This window comes from Hypanus sabinus, chromosome 8 (assembly GCF_030144855.1).
Source record: "Hypanus sabinus isolate sHypSab1 chromosome 8, sHypSab1.hap1, whole genome shotgun sequence".
NCBI classification, from domain to species: domain Eukaryota; kingdom Metazoa; phylum Chordata; class Chondrichthyes; order Myliobatiformes; family Dasyatidae; genus Hypanus; species Hypanus sabinus.
Genome location: NC_082713.1, coordinates 67,045,309 through 67,065,881, shown reverse-complemented (window position 1 = coordinate 67,065,881; position 20,573 = coordinate 67,045,309). Strand labels below are relative to the sequence as shown.

The 20,573-nt window shown below is 41.7% G+C and overlaps 1 long non-coding RNA gene across 2 annotated transcripts in view; it reads left to right on the top strand.

The window, feature by feature from the left end:
- Positions 1–6,463: 6,463 nt before the first annotated feature.
- LOC132398210 (uncharacterized) overlaps positions 6,464–20,573 on the top strand; it is a 33,750-nt gene continuing 19,640 nt past the window's right edge. Inside the window, exons 1-2 of one of the 2 annotated variants that reach the window (XR_009513581.1) lie at positions 6,464–6,769; positions 13,312–13,491. This is a non-coding gene — a long non-coding RNA (uncharacterized LOC132398210). Of the gene's footprint in view, positions 6,770–7,678; positions 8,568–13,311; positions 13,492–20,573 lie in introns of those variants that run through there. The other variant, XR_009513580.1, reaches the window with a different exon arrangement.

Below are 20,573 nucleotides of genomic sequence, written 5' to 3'. Positions count from 1 at the left end.
GCCCTTGTGACAGTGGAGCTGAATGAGCCTTTTCGAAATGGCGCTCCATTGCTTATTCAGTAAGTCACGGAGAGGATGTGCCAGATTGTCCAAAATGGATTACAGTTTGTTTAGTGACCTCCTCTCCACCACAAACTCAAAAGAGTTTGGGTTGTAGCCAAGGATGGATCCAGCCTTGTTGATGAATCAGCCATGATCAGGTTGAATGGTGAAGCTGCTCGAAGGAGCAAATGATTTACTCTCGCTCCTATTTTCTGTATTTCTACAACCTGTCTTCAATAGCAAGGGTCATCTCATTGGATTGGCTTTGAACCAATTATTTGTTTTCAGAGTCTTCTCTCCAAAGGTAGCTTGGGCTGTGCTGCAGATGGTACTCTGTAAAAGTTCTCATTTCTCTGTGACGGAGTTTCCAGGTTGCTGGGTTCTCATTTCTTTCTCAAAGAACTTAGCAAATTGCATCAGGTCTGGGGGAAACATCTTGCTAACATCAATGCAAGGGTTCCTTTCTTGCTTAGCACAATGGAGTTTCTTTAACTGCATTCTGATCTTGCAACATAGCAGCGAGTGGTCTGTATCACAGTCTACACTATGGTAGGAATGTATGAAAAGCACACTGCCAAGGAATGACTGACCAAGATCAAGTCCAGCTAGCGGCAGTGTCTGGAGTGAGGGTAACCTTGGGTTGAAACTTGGTCTGGAGGTATGAATTGGTGATATATAGATCATAATAGGTGCAGAATCCCAGCAATTGCTGTCTGCTGTATTAATATTGTTTTTGGATTATTATTATTATCATTTATTGAAGCCAAACGTGTTGCCCTAGCTGAGGGTAAGTGTTTGCCAACTGAGAGAAACCAATAAATCCTCAAGGTTGCTAGAAATAAAGTTCAGCAGACTGCCAGGCATTGCACCAATGAGTACTGGCAATATCAGAGGTATATATGATGGCATCAAGAAGACACTCACCCCCTCTGAGAGCAAGAAAGCTCTCTTCAAATCCATCAATGAGGAGGTAATCAAAGACGGGGCAAACAGATGGAGGGGTGGATCAAACATTACTCTGACCTCTACTGCAGAGTGAACGCTGTCACCATCTCAGTTCTGGCACCATTGGGTGCCTGCAAACAATGGAAGAACTGGATGCAAAGCTGACCTAGAGAAGTTCAAGGCCATTGCCAGCTTGGCTTCAGGTAAGGCACCAGACCAGGATGGGATTCACCCAGATCTGATAAAGTACTGCGTGACTACCCTACTGCAGTGCAGGCAGGAAGGACCTCTACCATGGTGTATGGGAGATACCAAGATAATTACCCTCTGCAAAAAAGGTGAGAAAAGCGACTGGAACAAGTACGGACGCATCTCCCTCTTGAATGTTGTTGGTAATGTCTTTGCCTGAGTATTCTTTGTCTGCCCAGAGATGTTGGCTTCTGTGCTGAAAGATCAACTCTGGACATGATTTTCTCTCTTGGCCAACTCGAGGAAAGTGCGGAGAGCAAAAGAAGCCCCTCTACATCGCATGAATTGATCTCAACAAGACATTTGACTTTGTCATCAGAGATGGACTCTTTCAGATCCTCTCCAATGTAAGCTCCTTGCCAAGACTACAAACCATGATCAAATCCATCAGCAACATGAAGAGAACTGTGCAGTATAACGACAGCTCTTCAGAGCCCTTTGACATAAGAAGCAGATTTAAGCAAGGCTGTTTCTCACCCCAATCCACTTTGGGACCTTCTTTGCCTTTCTCCTGGGACACACATTTGGTACTGCACGAGACGGCTAGATCACGCTAGATCAATTGGCAGGCTTTCTAACTTTGCAGTCTATGAGCCAAGACCAAAGTGCACAAGGCTATAATCAGAGACATGCGATTTGCTGATGATGCAGCAGTCACAATCCACACTTGGCAGCACCTCCAGAGCTTGATGGATCACTTCTCACAGGCCTGGAAGGAATTTGGTCTGACTACCAGCCTGAAAAAGACAAATGTCTTGGGATATTACCATAGGTGACTACAGTCATTACCATAGGTAACTACAAACTGGACATGCATCAGTTTATATACTTGGGGCCCATCATCAGTGACAACCTCTCCTTGGATGTAGAAATCAACAAGCTCATTGGGAAGGCTGAAACAACTCTTGCCTGCCTCATCACGCAAGTTTGGTAGAACGCCAAACTTCCAGTCAAAACAAAGATGGCAGTGTACAACACTTGTGTCACCAGCATATTGCTGTCTGGCAGTGAGACCTGGACAACATATGCTAAGCAGGAGAGAAAGCTCAATACCTTTCATTTAAAGTACCTTCATTGCATTTCCTGGAGAGACAGACTACCCAGTGCTGAGGTTGCCTCTCGTACCCCCCCCCACCCCCACCACAGTGCGTACATCCTACTCAGGGAGAGTCATCTGGGTTTGCTGGGCTATGTCTGCTGCATGCAGGTTGGCCATGTCCAAAAAGACATTCTTTAAGGTGAACTGGATTCAGTCAAGAGAACCATTGACTTCCCATTACTGCGCTTCAAGGCTGTCTGCAAACAGGACGTAAAGGTGCTGGATATTAACTGGGAGGTACTTGCAGGTGACTGCACCAGATGGAGAAGCACCCTGAAACTACACCTTAGGTCAGGCGAGGAGAAATTCCTGAAAGTAGCAGAAGACAAATGGGCCCATAGAAAGGAAAGCATCTTCAGCAGAGCTGAGACCACTTATAGATACAGGTTTCCCCTGCTATCTGAAGGTAGAGCATTCCTATGAAATGGTTCATAAGCCAGAATGTTGTAAATTGAAGAAGCAATTACTATTTATTTATATAGGAAAAATTGGCGAGTGTTCGCAGACCCAAAAGATAACCTACCAAATCATGCCAAATAACACATGAAACCTAAAATAATAGTAATATATAGTAAAAGCAGGAATGATCTGATAAATACACAGCCTGTATGAAGTAGGAATACTTTTCTGCAATCATTGCAACAGTGTCCACCGTAGCAAAAATCTCACTCAAGTGCTCTCGGCAGAAGCACTCTCTCCAGTAACCTTTATGTTATGAAGCTGCCAAATCATACCAAATAACACATAAAAATACACAGCCTATATAAAGTAGAAATAATGTACGCCCAGTGTAGTTTCACTTACCGGAATCGGGAAGACAGCGAGCACACTGATGATGGTGTGTTAGGCTGAGTCATCGGAGGTTGGGGTGGTGGGTGGTAGAAGAGACTGGGGTGTCATCTCATCGTCGTCTGTTTCCATCAGGACAGGCAGGTCACCTTCTTCTATGTCTGCCTGCCTTGATGTCGAAGGTCGGGGTTCGTTGTCTGCTGTGGCTAATGTTGAAGGCTTGAAAAACGACAGTTTTTAAAAAATTCTCTTTGTATCATATTGTCATTGTATGCTTAATTTTGCACTGTATTAATGTCCCTCATTCTGATCTGGGTTTTTTTAAATTTGTAGAATGTATAAAAAAACTAATAAAAAAAATTTAAAAAAAAGAAAAACAACAGTATGCTTGACCGCTTAGCCTCGCACATTTTTCTATCATACAATTCTTTGTGAGCACTCAAACCATCCTGCGAATATGCCCTAAACCTATGTACCCTTTCAAAATTAAAGTCATACTTTTCTGCAATCATTGCAGCGTTGTCAATCGCAGCGAAAATCTCACGCAATTGCTCCACGTTCAGTTCCTGGATGACTTCACTTTTGGGTCGTTCGCTACTGCGTTCAGTTTCAATTGTTATCCTTTCCTCTTCATCAGCTCTTCATCTGTCATTTCTTGGTCATAGGATGCCAAAACCTCTTCAACATCATCTTCGTCAACTTCCACAAACACAGCCTCCTTAGCCAAAATCACTATGTCCTTACTTTGTTCACCACGATCGAAACACTTAATTATGTCTAGTTTTACGCTAAGTGTAACACCCTTATGAGCTCTTTTAGCTTTTCTGATACCTTAGAACTCATCTTGCTAACGGATGCACAAAATAAATTGAGATAAAGCACAGATGCTCACAGGCACATATTTAAGTAATGGCGGCTAGAATGCAGTTCCGGGGGAGGAGCTTGGCTGCTCGGCGTGCTTGCTGCCTTTTCTCGTAACAGCAAAAACACCTTCTGTTAGCAAAAACAGGTAACTCATGTAGGCCTTTCGTAACTGCGAGGTGTCGTAAAGCGAACGTTCAAAAAACGGGGGACACCTGTACAACCTTTGCCAGGCTCGCATTGATCGTGTCAGCCACAGATGGCGCTGCATCAACAACATAGACAGCTAGAATGTAATATTCATGGTCAACCTCAACCAATGGAGGATCACACATGACCTGTAAAATGAACACAACATGTTGCAACTCCCAATAAGGGATTTAGTTCATCCCCAGTGATTGTGAAGAAGGCTGGGATGAAGCCAACGTCTTGTGTTGTACTTCTTAAAATGGTGAGCTAGCACAGAAGATCATAAACCTTGGAGTTGCAATGAAGATGAACTTGTGCTTTAAATTCCATTCTTTTGCTTTATTTACCCCAGTTTTGAATGAATTGCACTACCAATGCCAGTGGGAACAAGCAGAAATTCTAGGCCAGTTGATTTAAAATGTTGTCCTTTATTATATGAAGGACATTATTATAGGATATTATATATCAGAGTAATTAATTTCGAAAACAGTCATAAATTTGAATACAGCTGTTTGTTCCTAAAATTTAATCTAACCTACACACTGCCAGAGCTGTCTGTTTCAAGAATAGAGTTGACAGTCCATCAAACACATTTATATTGAAAAATGCTTGAAAACTTTCTAATGTGAGTCAAATGCATTTATCTCTTGACTTCTCCCTATATGCCAAAACTGGCATCCAGCTCTTCACTATAGAAAATCTCAAGTCTTCATCGTCAAAATAGAAGTTAAATCCAATGAGTTATGTGAACCTGTATTAAAATGTTCAACATGCATTGCTATTTACAATGAAATGCATTGCTATTATATCCAGCTATTTAATAGCATGCAGTGCACAATCAACCATTCCTTTTTTTTCTAAAGCTATAAACTCTGTTCAGGGTTCTTATCAGTCCCTTGCAGCTCTGCAAACACTTTGTTTCTTCCTTCACTGATAAGTTTGAAGTTTCTAAAAACTATGCAATCTAGAAGTGGTGGGAAATCACCAGGTTCCATTTTAAGTAGCAGGAAAATATTAATTTGAATTGATTTTTTCATCCCTTTGTGTTATTGCTGTGTCAGATGTTCCATGGGTTCAACAACCCTACAGGGCTAGCAAAGGAAGTAAACAACTTTACATTTGGCAGGAGATCCTGAACAAATTTTCTCTTGCGCACTTTGGAACATACTAATGCCATATTTAAGTTACAGCCAAAATTTGGAGAAACAGGATAATTACCATCAATCCCTATACTTCTCCCATTTACTGCTAAAGACCATAACTGGTGATAGAATGAGAAAACAGAATGATACAATTTTAAAGGAGATGCAGGAACATTGGAATGTAAGGTTATATGTATACAAGTTTTTGGGTAGGGCAGAACAATTTGATAAATACTTCAAGAATAGACTGTTTAGAAAAAAAACAGGATTCTTGGCTGCACATTTGAGCTGAGCTGAAACTTTCAAAGCCACCTCTTGAGCTTTAGCTGGAGTAGCGTCCAAATATAGGCACTGTGCTCTAGAAAGGATATCAAGTACTTGGTAAAAAGCCAGGTCAGTTCCCACTGTATACAGGGAGTAGAGGAGTGCAGATCTAAAATTGTTCTTGTTACGGCAGAAAGGTTGCAAAGAGATTTGATAGAGGAGTTCAAAGATGTGAAGAGTTTGACAGGGAGGAATCATTTCCATTATCAAGGCTGCTCGTAGCCAATGGACACAGATTTATGGTCAATGATAAAAGAATGAAGATACAGCAGTGCCAGCAAGCCTGAATTCCATGAATAAAACAACAATTTTATTATGTTTACATTTGCTAGAGAAGCGCTTCTAAAGTGAATATCCGTGAGGTTAACATTGATACTTCTCATGAGTTGCACTGTTTGTGACATGTATTTTTTTTCCTTGTCTGTTCAATGCAGAGCAGGCCATCAGCAATTTGTTCTTTCTGCTCAGCAGTCAATGCTAACCCATTGTTCATCAGCCAAGTGTCTTCCAGAGAATACCAGAATGACAATGATTTCATCGGACGCTTTTTTAGGTTGGTGGCTTTGGTGACTTCTGTTTTGTAAATTCAAAACATAAAACTTATCAAAATAAAAGAAAGGGAGCCTGAGGGATGTGTCTCTTGTTTTGTTTTTAATTCTGGCAAGATGCTCATGTAAATGTGGTGACATGGCTATGTATGCCATTCATGTACTTTTACATATAATCTGTAATGAATTATTTAAACAATATATTTACAATATCACCAAAATATTACTAAAATTCTTATTGTATTTGTATTTTACTTACAGTTTCAGCACGGAATAATGGCCAGTTGGAGTTTGGAGTCGAAAAGTAAAAGTGACTTCACCCAGGTCGAGCAGAGAGCAAAAAAACAAAGTTTTGTCGCTGATTTTTCAGAGCTTGAACAGGAGCTTGCATATAACTGCCATCAGGGCTATGTTAGTCATGGTGGATTTTCAATATGTGGATAGATTTGGAAAATCAAGCTGATGCTGGATCCCAAGACAGAGAATTTGTGGAATGCCTCTAAGATGGCTTTTTGGAGCAGCTTGTGACAGCCCACTTGGGAACCAGCAATTCTGGACTGGATACAATTAGGTAGTTTAAGGTAAAGGAAACCTTAGGAAATAATGATCACAATAATTATTCCATTTACCCTGTAATTTGTGAGGGAGAAGCTGAAGTTAAAGTACTACAGTGGAGTAAAGGGGCATGAGAGAGGCGGAGATATATACTTGAGGAGGAGTTGTAGAAAGGATCTCCTGTAGTGTTCAGTGGTGCACCTTGGTGGAATCAGTACGGCAGTTGTGGACTGTATCAGACAGGATCAAGAGACTGAGTACAGAAGAGTGGTGGACTACTTTGTTGAATAGTGGGCAGTTCCACATCGCTAAGACAAAGGAACTGGTGGTGGACTTTCGAAAGGTGAAAACACCCTGCATTCCCATCTCCACTGAGGGAACAGATGTGGAAGTTGCCTGGGACTACAAATACCTGGAAACTCACTTGGGCAATAAACTGGACTGGGCTAAAAATACAGGGGCTCTATACAAAAAGAGACAGAGCCAACTGTACTTCCTGAGGAGGCTCTGGCCATTCAATGTCTGCAGTACTATGCTACAGATGTTCCACAGTTGAAGGTGGCTAATATTCTATTCTACACTGTAGTCTGCTGGACCAGTAGGGTGAGAGCAGCTTATGCCAAGAAGATCAATAACCTCATGAGGAAGGCTGGTTCTGTTCTGGGGGTGGAACTGGGTTCCCTGGTGGAGGCACAACACTCCACCCTGCTCACCTATGAACACCAACTCAATATTGAATGCATTTTATATATATGATATATATGTAGAGTATACATACAGTATGCCATATATTTCAACTACTATATTATCACCCACAGCATAGTAGATTTTAAATTGTCCCATTCAGACTTAAAGATTTAATTACTGTGGAGGATTTCTTACTCTTAATCTTGTGGGATAACTTTTTCCTTACAATGGGGTATCACTCTGTTTGGCTTGAGGCTGTGAAACAATCTCAGTTTCTGGTGTCTCTTCCCTGGTGGTTGTATGAGTTGACTCTGGGACGACAGGAAGTGATTCTGATAGCTCTGGATACCTCTCTTCTGGATGTGTCGGCATCCCAAACAATGCATGGCAAGCTGTTCAATCTTCTGATCTAAACCAGGCCACCAGACAAAGCTTCGAACCTAGGTGACTGCCATGTAGTTCCTGCGACACTTTTACTCTCATGTTGGATGGTAGAATAACTCTCAATCCTTACACCAGGCAACCCCAGTCAAGGGCAAGTTCATCCCGGTGCTGGTAAAAATGGGAGAACTATGTTTCCTGGTGCACACTCCAGCCATTTTGCGTGGCCATGTAGAACTGAGACATGGTTCTGCTCTTGCTTTGGATCATCTCTGCCATAACAGGAAGACATTTGATTTGCATTAGAGAAAATACATCAAGTAGAGTGTCCTCTTTTGTAAAATTTTCAGCTATTTCCCTTTCTAAGGTTAAATGGGACAATCCGTCAGCATTTCCATGATTGGTTGTCCTCTTGAAATCGATCTTGTAATAGTGTCATCTGAGAACCAGAGCCCATCTTTGCATTTGTGATGCTGCTGTTGGTGGAACATTTTTCTGTGGATTGAAATGGACACTAGTAGTTGATGATCAGTAACAAGGGTAAACTCTCTCCCATACAAGAATTGTTTGAAATGTTTTATGCCCTCAGCCAGACTCAAAGCCTCTTCGTCAAGATGTGTTTAAGTTTTCTCAGCAGTGGTAAGGTAATGTGATGCAAATGCTTTGAGACGTTCACTTCCTTCACTCACAACATGTGACATGACTGCACCTATATTATAACGCAAGGGGTCTCAGGCAAACTTCACTGGGCAATGCGTGAGTTACCTTTTCTTTTACGTTTTTGAAAGCTACTCCACACTGTCTTATCATTGCCATTTCATCCTGATCGGTAGTGATGAGTTCAAGGGGTGGAGCACAGTAGCCAGGTTTGGCAGGAACCTGTTATAGTCATTGAAAAATTGTAAAAAAGAATGTAACTGTGAAACGTCCTTTGGCTTTGGGGCATCCTCCACTGCTTGAATTTGTACACTTGTATAATTATTGTGCATCAATGGTGTGACCACAGTAAGTGATGCTTGTTTTAGAGCAGGGGTTCCCAACCTTTTTAAGGCCATGGATCCCTACCATTTACTGAGGTGTCCTTGAACACCAGATTGGAAATCCCTAGTTTAAATAATTCACTTTTGTTGTGTTGTACTCTGAAGCCATAATCTTCTAAACTTTTTTATCACTGTCTTGAGATTTTGTCAATGTTCCTTGCCATCCTTACTGGAGATAATGATGTCATCCAGGTAATAGTGAGTGTCTGGGATCCTTGCACCTCCTGGTCTATAGCCTTCTGCCAGAGTGCAGGTGCAGATGTGACTCCAAAAATAAGCCTCATATTGTGATAATGCCCTTTATGAATGCCTATGGTGAGAATCACTTGGACTCTTCTTCCATCTCTGTCAGTAGGTAGGCCTAAGCTAAGTCCATTTTGCTGAAGTGTTTCCCTCTAGAAAGGTTTATAAAGATATTCTCTATCCTGGGCGGAGGCTATTGATCTAATTTCAGAACTGGGCTGATGGAGATCTTAAAATCACCACAGATCTTGATAGACCTATTCTTCTAGGCTACTGGAACCACTGGCATTGCTCATGGGCTCCACTCAACCTTGGAAAGAATTCCTTTTCAGATTCAGATTCAGATTCAATTTATTTGTCATTTATGCAATGCAGTTAAAAATGAGACAATGTTCCTCCAGAATGATATCACAAAAGCATATGACAAAACAGACTGCACCAGAAAATCCACATAATGTTTGGCAATCCCCAATCCAGAGTCTGGAGGGGCTGCTGCGTATTAATATCGCGCTACCGTCTTAGCGCATTCCCCGGAAAGGAGCTCCAAATCCACCAGACAAAACAAGACCAAAAACTAGAGCTATAAGACCTGCACAAAACCACATAGTTACAACAATGCAAACAATAACATAATAGATAAAAAACAGACCATGGGCATAGTAAAAATATTCCGAAGATGTTAAAAGACTGTACGTTCAAACGAAATCACCACACAGTTGTCACAAGTCCCCAGGGTCCTGACAGACTCGCCATCCCACGCCAGCGGCAGAAGGGAATACTCCCGCTATGATCTTCCACGGCGCCACCCGACTCAGCCTAGCAGATGCAGCACACAATGAAAGTGACCTGACTGCACCGGACTCCGAGTCCGTCGAACCTCCGAGCCGACGATCATTCCCTCCGGCACAGCTTCTCCAAGCACCATCCTCTGCTGAGTGTATTAAGACGGCCCCGCCAATGGCCATCGGCAACGTAACCCCGAGGACTGGGGGCCTGTTCTTCCCAGCAGAGTCCCGGACCTCACAGCAGCAGCAGCAACGAAGAAGGTCTTCCTGGAGATTTACAGATGTTCCTTCGTGCTCCCACGTCCATTTTCAATCGATTATGTTTGCGTACGGTACTCCACTTCACAAATGACAGATAATCAGCTCCGGAGTGGCCGCTGCAAGCTGCATTGCGCCGCCATCTTGGATTATTTACTTACTTACTTGGATTACTTTTGCTTTCATCAATCTAGTTTACTGGCTACTTTATTATGGATGGTATAAGGATCCAGGTGGGCTTTGTAAAACATGGGTGTTGCATTTTCACTTACATTATTTCACCCTTCATATGTTTGAGTTTTCCAGTACCATCCTTGAACACTGATATAGCATCATCTAGTACCTTCCTTAATTCATTTTCAGCTGACTCTTTTGTTGGTCATGTGGCATGCAAATGGTGGGTGGATCTCCAATCAAGTTATAGTTGTCTCAGCCAATCATGTCCCCACAATGCTAGCCATCCTTTTTGTTTTAGCCATATCCAAGCCCAATGTACCTTGTTGGTTGTTGTATTATTTACAAATGTCATTCCCAAAAGAGTTATATTTCCTCTGATAAAATACCTAGTTGGATACCTGCAAGCCTCGGTTCATTATCTTTGAAATGGCATTCAAATGAATATTGTATAATGACAGAAACAGCAGAGCCAGTGTCCAATTCCATTTTAATTAATTTGCCATTCTGTTCCGGTGGAAGCCATATTCCTTGTCTATTGTTAGTTTTCATAATATAAATCTCAAGGCTACTCAGACCTTGTCACTCTTAGCATTATCAGAGTTTTCATTAACAGCATGCATGTTACTGCTCTTTTTGAAACTGAATCTTGACTTATCTATTTCTCTTCTCCGTCCAGACCATTTATTTTTATCTGCCTGACAAGCTGTTTGTGTGTGTCCTACTTCGATGCATTTTCTGCAAGTTTCGCCTTTAAATCTGAATTGGTTTGGTGTACTATATGTGATCCCCTGCCATTATGGTAATACAATTTCTTCAGCTCGGCCAGCTTCTGGTTAGATGTTGCAATTGTGTTCATTCTCATTTTCATTCCTGACTGCAACTCAATTGCGTCTCTGTCTGTTGTTTCCATTGGTACAGCTATTTCAACTGCTTTTTTAAAATGTAAGTTGAGCTTCAGTTAGGAGCAATTTTTGAATGCTCTCCTGTAACATTCCACAAACTTTGGCAAGGTACCAACAGGAAGCTGCTTAACAAGCTACAAGCCCATGGTATTACAAGAAAGGTTCTAAAATGGATAAAGGAGTGGTTAATTGGCAGAAGACAAAAAGTGGGAATAAAGGGAGCCTTTTCTGGCTGGCTGCCAGGGATTAGTGGTGTTCCTCAGGGGTCTGTGTTAGGACTGACTCTTTTTATGTTATGTGTCAATGATTTGGATGATGGAATTGATGGCCTTGTTTCAAAGTTTGCAGATGATATTAAGATAGGTGGAGGGGCAGGTAATTTTGAGGAAGTGAAGAGGCTACAGTTGGACTTAGGACAATGTGCAAAGAAATGGCAGATGGAATACAGTGTCAGGAAATATATGCACTTTGGTAGAAGAAATGAAATGGTTAACTATTCTTTAAATGGAGAGAAAATACAAAAAGAAACTGAGGTGCAAAGGGACTTGGGAGTCCTTGTGCAGGATTCCCTAAAGGTTAATCTGCAGTTTGAGTCTGTGGCGTGGAAGGGAAGTGCAATGCTGGCATTCATTTCAAGAGAACTAGAATATAAAAGCAAGGATGTAATGTTGAGGCTTACTGAAGCAGTGCTGAGGTCTCACTTGGAGTATTGTGAGCAGTTTTGGGCCCCTTATTTTAGAAAGGATGTGCTAAACCTGAATCAGCTTCAAAGAAGGTTTGCAAAAATAATTCTGGAATTGAATGACTTGTCATATGAAGGGTGTTTGTTGGCTCTGGGTTTTTATTTGCTGCAATTCAGAAGGATGAGGGGCAACCTCATTGAAAGTTATTGAATGGTGAAAGGCCTTGATATAGTGGATGTGGAAAGGATGTTTCCTGTGATGGAGGACCGGAGGACACAACCTCAGAATGGAAGGTCTCCTTTTAGAATGGCGATCAGGAGGAATTTCTTTAACCAGAAAATGGTTTATCTGTGGAATTCTTTGCCACTTGCAGTTGTGGAGGCCAAGTCATTATGTATACTTAACACAGAGGTTGATAGTTTCTTGATAGGTCAGGACATGAAGGATATGGAGAGAAGACAGGAGATTGGAGCTAAGAGGAAAATTGGATCAGCCATGATGAAATGGTGGAGCAGACTCGATGAGCCAAATGGACGAATTCTGCTCCTATATTTTATGGTCTTATGGTCTAAATGATCCCTCATTGCATCATTAAGCCCATCAAAAAGGAAGGGGAGTCCACTTCAGAGCACAAGGCCATGCTTCAATTCAGCCACGTGCTCTGAAGTGGACTCCCCTTCCTTTTGATCCCGCTTATGAAAACTAAACTATTCTGCAATCAACAATGGTTTCAGTTTTAAATGTTCTTGCATTACTTTCATGATATCAGCAAGTGCATTTAATCCAATGCACTTTCTTTGCATTGACTATTTCATTTGCTTCAAAATACTGCTCAATTCACTGTAAACAACATTCAATTCTCTTTTGTGTAATCAAACACATCTATTGTTCTGATGTAGACAACCATTTCTGTCTTTTTTCTATGATTATTATCACCCAGTGCTCACTGTTTATGGGCCTATAAATTTCATCCGCCTCTTTTTAACTCAAGTCTTTCTTCTCTTATGAAGAAAGAAAAAAAAGGTGCTGCAATTTTTTTTATTACTTGAACGTGTTACTGTACTTTTTAACTGGAACATCTCACTGTGCTTCAACAGGTAGATAGCCAGCATGGAATCTTTTAAAATTTCCTTGTCGCCAGTTCAAAACATAAAACTAATCAAAATAAAAACAAAAGGACCCTGACAGATGCGTATCCAGCTTCGTTTTCACTTTAGCGAGGTGCATATATGACGTGCTGGTGTCCTGACGCATACCATTCATGTACTTTTATGTATCACCCATAGTGAATTATTTAAACAAAGAAAGAGTGTTTAATTCAACAATATACTTACAAAATTACTCCAATATTACTGAAATGTAAATCCGTCAGTATTTTTCCTTCATTGTCACACAGCCTGTCCTTTTTGCAGCCATGTATGCAGAGGCAGTGTAACCTGAAAGTGAGCCTTCTTGGTTCAAGAATGCTCAAGCTAAAGGAAGACCATCAGCAATCAACAATTCAAAGTCAACTGCCTCTATATAAGATGCTGGATGCCCCCATATAAGAAGAGCTTGACCTGCACTGGAAATAGGTACAGGCCTGGTGTCAGGTGAGGTAATGGCTTGGGGAGCATATGGTTAGTGGATTTGCTCAATTATGGGAATGTTCTCACTGTTTATTTGTATGAATTTAATTAGATCAACTTACCTTAAAATGACAGTGGTCACAATTATGTTCAACAGCCCTTCAATATGTAGATTGAAAGGGTGGACAATATTAATGAAATAGAAGGCAAGGAGTAAGCTGCTCAGAATGACTTAGGACTTAAAACCTATATAAACAATAAATAAATACTGTAAATAAAAAGGAATAATGATATAATCTTTATGGATCATTCAGAAATCTGATGGTGGAGAGGAAGAAGCTGTTTATAAGTAATTAAGTGTGGATCTTCATGTTCCTGAATTTCCCTCCTGATGGTAGTATTGAGAAAAGGGCATGTCTCGGTTACTGAGGGTTCTTATTGATGGATGCTGCCTTCCTGTGGCACCACTTCTTGAAGATGACCTTGATGATGGAGAAGTTTGTGCCCATGATAGTGCTGGCTGAGTCCAAAACCCTCTGTGGCTCTTGCAATCCTGTGCACTGGAGGCTCCATACCCGATTGTGCTGTAACCAGTCAGAATGCTCTCCATGGTACATCTATGAAAATTTTTACATCTACTTGGTGACATTCACAATCTCCTCAAACTTTTAACATGATAGAACCTTAGCTGTATTTTCTTCCGGATTGCATCAATGTGTTGGGCCTAGAATAGATCCTATGAGATGTTGCTATCCAGGAACTTGCAGCTGCTCTCCCTTTACACAGTTGACCCCTTAATGAAGTCTGGTGTGTATTCTCCCAACTTCCCCTTCTTGAAGTCCACCGTCATTTCTTTAGTTTTGCTGACATTGAGTACAAGGTTGTTATTGCAATACCACTCAACCATTTGATTTATCTCATTCCTGTAAGCCTTCTCGTTTTTAAAGATATTATGACAATTGATGCAACACACACAATGCTGGTGGAATGCAGCAGGCCAGGCAGCATCTATAGGAAGAAGCACTGTCCTTTAACTGAAAGGAAAGATAGTAAGAGATTTGAAAGTAGGAGGGGGTGGGGTGAAGCTAAGAGCTGGAAAAGTGATTGGCAAAAGAGATACAGAGCTGAAGAAGGAAAAGGATCATGGGACGGGAGGCCTAGGGAGAAAGATTCTGTACCCTCCCTCAGATTCCACTGTCAACTCCTGGACCCTCAGAGGTTCTATCTTCCTCTCACCCCAATCCTCCCCTCTCCACCGACACCACCAGCCTCCCTCCCCCCTCTGATCCCATCTCTCATCCATGCCAGATCTTTACCATTCCCTCTGACCTTCAACTCTCTGAGACAGAGTGCTCTGTCCTCAGTAAACCCCTCACCTTTGTCCCCCTTTGCCCACACCTCAGCAAGTTCTGCATACGCCATAATGCTGAACTCTTCTTCCGCTGGCTCTGTCTTTGAATCTACTTCTACGACAAGGACTCTCCCACCCCCTCTGATGACCCCTTCTCCCATCTTCAACCCTCCTCCTCTTCATAGACACCCCGCTCTGGTCTTCTGCCTGCTCTGGATCTGTTTATTGCTAATTGCCGATGGGACATCAACCGTCTCGACTTTACCACACCGTGTTCTGATTCCAACCTCACTCCTTCCGAACACTATGCTCTTCACTCTCTGCACATCAATCCCAACCTCACTATAAGTCCCACTGTTGTAATCTGCCATATTGACAAGCATTTCTTCTCCCTAGGCCTCCCGTTCCATGATCCTTTCCCTTCTCCAGGTCTGTATCCCTTTTGCCATTCACCTTTCCAGCTCTTAGCTTCATCCCTCCCTCTCTGGTCTTCTCCTATCATTTCAGATATCCCCCTACCCCTGCTACTTTCAAATCTCTTACTATCTTTCCTTTCTGTTAGTCCTGATGAAGGGTCTCGGCCCGAAACATCGACAGTGCTTCTCCTTATAGATGCTGCCTGGCCTGTTGCGTTCCACCAACACTTTTTGTGTGTTGCTTGAATTTCCAGCATCTGCAGATTTCCTCGTGTTTACTATGACGATTGATGTCCCATCTAACAAGGTAATTGAGAAGTTACAAAATCATCTTAATGCAACTCCCTCAGCAGTTGCAGTAGAATGTAATTTTATAACTTATAAGTTCTAAGAGGACAAGAATGATAATCAGAAACCATTTTGTTCCTTTGAAAGACCTTTCATAGCATTGCAGCTTTGACAAGTTTCATGATTGTGCAACTGTATGGATTAAAGGATGAGAATATCCAGTTAGATTAACTTAATATTCAAGAATTTACATAAAACAGGCCTCTGAGCTCTTAAAATGTGAAGGAATTTTGGCGAGACAGAACATTAGTATAAACGTGAACTAAAGGCAGGAGCAGTGTTAGGAGCGCAGATATCATATCCGGGTTACATGAGCATGAATGAAGCAGAATGGAAATGGAAGCTTTTCTGCCATTGCAATGGGAATCATTCAGAGATGTGAATCAGTTCAGAGCATCATGATAATTCAGTTGTAGAAAGCAAAGATATATTATCACATGTATGTAGGGCGAGACAGAATGTAGGAACCTAAACTGTGACATTCAATACAGTGGGAAAGTTTATGTGGAAGTTGGTATAAGCATTTTTCATATATAAGTGATTAGTGAGGATGAAGATGCTATTCCAATGTACAGAATAATAGTCAAAACATTATTATGGATATTGAAACAATTGCAGGTTGCTCCATCATGGTGTAGGACAGGTTTAGTGAGGTGCATTAGTAAGCCTAATGAGTACTGTACATATTCTTCATACAACACAAACGTACTGTTGCATATATTTAGTAGCTTTGCAAGGTAGCAGTGCAATGAGTGTGACGAGTAGGTGCAATGAGTGTGACGAGTAGGTGCAATGAGTGTGACGAGTAGGTGCAATGAGTGTGACGAGTAAGTGCAATGAGTGTGACGAGTAGGTGCAATGAGTGTGATGAGTAGGTGCAATGGGTGTGATGAGTAGGTGCAATGGGTGTGATGAGTAGGTGCAATGGGTGTGATGAGTAGGTGCAATGAGTGTGATGAGTAGGTGCAATGGGTGTGATGAGTAAGTGCAATGAGTGTGATGAGTAGGTGCAATGAGTGTGATGAGTAGGTGCAATGGGTGTGATGAGTAAGTGCAATGAGTGTGATGAGTAGGTGCAATGAGTGTGATGAGTAGGTGCAATGGGTGTGATGAGTAAGTGCAATGAGTGTGATGAGTAGGTGCAATGAGTGTGATGAGTAGGTGCAATGGGTGTGATGAGTAAGTGCAATGAGTGTGATGAGTAGGTGCAATGAGTGTGACGAGTAGGTGCAATGAGTGTGATGAGTAGGTGCAATGGGTGTGATGAGTAGGTGCAATGAGTGTGACGAGTAGGTGCAATGAGTGTGATGAGTAGGTGCAATGGGTGTGATGAGTAGGTGCAATGGGTGTGATGAGTAAGTGCAATGAGTGTGATGAGTAGGTGCAATGAGTGTGATGAGTAGGTGCAATGGGTGTGATGAGTAGGTGCAATGAGTGTGACGAGTAGGTGCAATGAGTGTGACGAGTAAGTGCAATGAGTGTGACGAGTAGGTGCAATGAGTGTGATGAGTAGGTGCAATGAGTGTGATGAGTAGGTGCAATGGGTGTGATGAGTAAGTGCAATGAGTGTGATGAGTAGGTGCAATGAGTGTGATGAGTAAGTGCAATGAGTGTGACGAGTAAGTGCAATGAGTGTGACGAGTAGGTGCAATGAGTGTGATGAGTAGGTGCAATGAGTGTGATGAGTAGGTGCAATGAGTGTGATGAGTAGGTGCAATGGGTGTGATGAGTAAGTGCAATGAGTGTGATGAGTAGGTGCAATGAGTGTGATGAGTAGGTGCAATGGGTGTGATGAGTAAGTGCAATGAGTGTGATGAGTAGGTGCAATGAGTGTGATGAGTAGGTGCAATGGGTGTGATGAGTAAGTGCAATGAGTGTGATGAGTAGGTGCAATGAGTGTGACGAGTAAGTGCAATGAGTGTGATGAGTAGGTGCAATGAGTGTGATGAGTAGGTGCAATGAGTGTGACGAGTAAGTGCAATGAGTGTGACGAGTAGGTGCAATGAGTGTGATGAGTAGGTGCAATGAGTGTGATGAGTAGGTGCAATGAGTGTGATGAGTAGGTGCAATGAGTGTGATGAGTAGGTGCAATGGGTGTGATGAGTAGGTGCAATGAGTGTGATGAGTAGGTGCAATGAGTGTGATGAGTAGGTGCAATGAGTGTGATGAGTAGGTGCAATGAGTGTGATGAGTAGGTGCAATGAGTGTGATGAGTAGGTGCAATGAGTGTGATGAGTAGGTGCAATGGGTGTGATGAGTAGGTGCAATGAGTGTGATGAGTAGGTGCAATGAGTGTGATGAGTAGGTGCAATGAGTGTGATGAGTAGGTGCAATGAGATGTTGGCTCCACAGGCCAAGTAAATAGTATAACTTAGCTATTATGAATAGCAATTTTATTCTCCCTCCCTTGTGGTGACAGTCATCTGGTTGGAGTCTGGACAACATCCAAAACTTAATCTTGCTGGGAACACAGAACAAAATGCTAAATTTAATATCTATTTTTCTGAAGTAATTTTCCCAGATCACTTTTTTTTGTCTGCATACTTCCCGCTAATGGGTGGGGCCCTCTAAAGAACAACATTTTTTGCTGGCTTTACCAATGAAAACAAATGGAGTTCATTTTTTTGGCATTAGCTTTACTATCAGCATAAAATATATATTAAAGATTAACTTTCATATAATATTTATATAATAAATTTAATGTACAATATTTATAGTATGTAGTAGACAGCCATCCATCCCGGGGATCATGGGTTTGCACCTCTGGTGCTCTGTGTCCTTTCCAGGGTGGGAAGGTTTGGAAAACCGGCTGTTGCCCTTACAGTGGGATCCCCCTCCCCACGTCACTGATGTAGTCCAAGGGAAGGGCAAGCGCCGATACAGCTTGGCACTAGTGTTGTCGCAGAGGTTGCCAGAGTGAAGTTGTAAGCAACATCAAACTGCCTTAGGGACACCTGCTCCGGATTTCTTCCTCAGGGTTTACTACTCCCGAAGCCTTTCCCATGAGTGAGTAGGGCTGCAAGGCAGTGGAGATTTAAAATCAGGGTATTCCTTCTCCTAGGTGGGCTGTTGTCCATGGCTGAGGAACCCACCTGCCCAAAGCAACTGGTTTTGAGGCGCCAGTGTTCCACCTTTGCCCCTTCTTTTGTCGGTGAAAAAATTCCACCGAGCCTAGTAACCAAGCCACATGTGAAGACCAAGAGTTGGACTTGGTTGTCAGAGGCTGTTAGAGACACATATCATTTGGAGCACTTTATAGGTAATGGGGCTTATCCCTACCACCACCCCCGGGCTATGACAACCTTAAGAATGTAGTAATGTAAACATAATACATTCATGCAATTAAATTACAGTTGATGAAGACTGAATTAAACAGTATAAGACTAACTCTATACTTAAATGTAATTCTGAATGTACAGTAGTTAAATATTAGAGGCAGCTTTGGTGCCCATTTTTAGAACTGGTGGAAATTGGATATATTGAAATAATCCTGACGAGACAGTAAAAACAATGCTGATGCCAAACTTGGGAAAGGTAAATCCAGGAGGAACCAAGGGAATGCTCAGTATCTTATTTACATAATTGTGCAGCAGACATTTGATGGACACAATAAACAGACTTAAGCTTAAGTTTATTTTTGTAGGATGTGTTTATTATTGGTGGTTACTTTCCTAATTGTGTTTGAGAAAATAAGATTTATGTTCTGTATCTTCAGTAAACTAAAACATAGTCCAATTCCTGTAAATCATACCAATTAACATTCCTGATCCAACAGTATTTTGGAAGCCTCCTCAGAGGATTGCAGACATGTGGGATTAGCAGTAATGAATTCATTGTGGAGCAAAACCTCTTTTACAAATGAGACCCACATCAGGCTAAATGCTGTATTTTAAAAACCAGTTTCAATTTATGGTTGAACCTGTATTTTTTTGGGTCAGTTATGCTGATGCTGTAGAGGTTTCGTTTTAAAACTGGTGTAATCAGCCAAAATTCAAAATCGTTGTGTCCAAACATGGGTTAAATTGGAGAGAATTGTTGAAAATCTGTACTCAGAATTGAATTCTCCAATTGAAGGATTCATCTATGACTTCGGCTCAGTTTTCTCACACTCCATTAGCACAGACCGACCTGCTGGGCATGTGCTGTAACCTTGTTATTAGCAACAAATAAGACTGACGAAGAAGCATAATTGGCTGCTTACATGTTATACAAAGAGCTGAAGCATTCAAACCTTTCGAGGTAAAGCAGTTGGCAAAAATCGTGTGCCTGAACTATCCAGGCAAATCTTTTTTTTTATTAGTTTTTCAAAACACTTTACAAATTAAAAACCCCAAATCCCAATGAGGAACATTAAAACAATGCAAAATTAAGCATACAATAACAATATGCTACAAAGGAAGAGAATGTAACAAAAAAGCACCTAAATTAAAGACAAGTAAGCTTAGTGTCCTCCCCAAGCCCCACAACACAAGAGAAAACAACAGCAACTCCAGACCAACCACAACACAATATAGAGAGTATAAGTCAGGACAGCCAAACTCCCAGACTGTGAATACACTCAGCAACAGAGGATAGTAATGCCTTCTACCAGAGAAAGAAAAAGGGAGCTGAAAGCAAGGGACCGAAAAAAAAACCCTAGTCAAGAGGAAGGTTATGAAAATATTTGATAAATGGTCCCCAGACCTTATGGAACTTTAGGTCCGAATTGAGAACTGAATAATGAATTTTTTCGAGGTCCAAGCAGGCCATGATGTCGTTAAGCCATTGAGCATGAGTTTGCGGGGCAACATCTCTCCATCTAAGGAGGATCAAGCGTCTAGCCAGGAGAGAGGCAAAGGATAATATTCGGCATTTGGTTGGACCCAGACATAAATCTGTCTCGCCCCAAAAACCGAACAGAGCAATTAAGGGGTTTGGTTCCAGGTGCTGATTCAGAATACACAATAACATAGTGAAGACATCTTTCCAGAATTTCTCGAAGCTAGGACAGA